Source organism: Orycteropus afer, unplaced genomic scaffold (genome assembly GCF_000298275.1).
Source record: "Orycteropus afer afer isolate SDZICR_OR568_19922 unplaced genomic scaffold, OryAfe1.0 scaffold00018, whole genome shotgun sequence".
NCBI classification, from domain to species: Eukaryota; Metazoa; Chordata; class Mammalia; order Tubulidentata; family Orycteropodidae; genus Orycteropus; species Orycteropus afer.
In genome coordinates this window covers 6,471,005-6,471,616 of record NW_006921605.1, presented here as the reverse complement: position 1 = coordinate 6,471,616, position 612 = coordinate 6,471,005, and the positions used below count along the sequence as shown (strand labels likewise).

Below are 612 nucleotides of genomic sequence, written 5' to 3'. Positions count from 1 at the left end.
AAAAAAAAAACAAAACAAAAAACTTACTGCCATCAAGCAACTCATAACGACCCCTCCTTGGGCTTCCAAGGCAGTATCTCTATAGAAGTAGATTGCCCAACCTTCCTTCTGAGGAGTGGCTGCTGGGTTTGAACTGCCAGCCTTCTGGTTAGCAGTCAAGTGCCTTAGGCACTGCACAAGAAGTTGAAAGGTGTGAGCAATTTACAGAGGCAAAAAGACGCCAAACATCAGTGAGCGAAACAGCACTTCATATTGTTATCACACTGAAATGTGAACTAAAAAAAACAGGCATGACACCCCTGTTGTTGTCATTAAAGGCTGTCAGCTTCCACTCCTAGTGACCCGTACCACAGAGCAGAACTGCCCCGTAATCTTTTCTAGGCTACAGTCTTCATAGGGGCAGATCAGCAAGTCTTCCCCCCACAGGGCTACTGGGTGAATCTGAACCAGAAACCTTTTGGTGAGCAGTCAAACAGTTAACCGTTGTGCCACCAGGGCTCATCACGGCACTGCTATCAAACAGCACAGATAACTACAGTTAACAAAGGCCAATGGCAACAAGACTGCCAGTGAGTCTGATGATGGGCCCCACCACCTAGAGCAGATGGCAAG

The 612-nt window shown here is 47.2% G+C and overlaps 1 protein-coding gene across 1 annotated transcript in view; it reads right to left on the bottom strand.

The window, feature by feature from the left end:
- The window catches only part of EXOC7 (exocyst complex component 7), a 23,722-nt gene that overhangs the window by 16,237 nt on the left and 6,873 nt on the right, over positions 1-612 (bottom strand). The gene's annotated exons all lie outside the window — the stretch shown is intronic.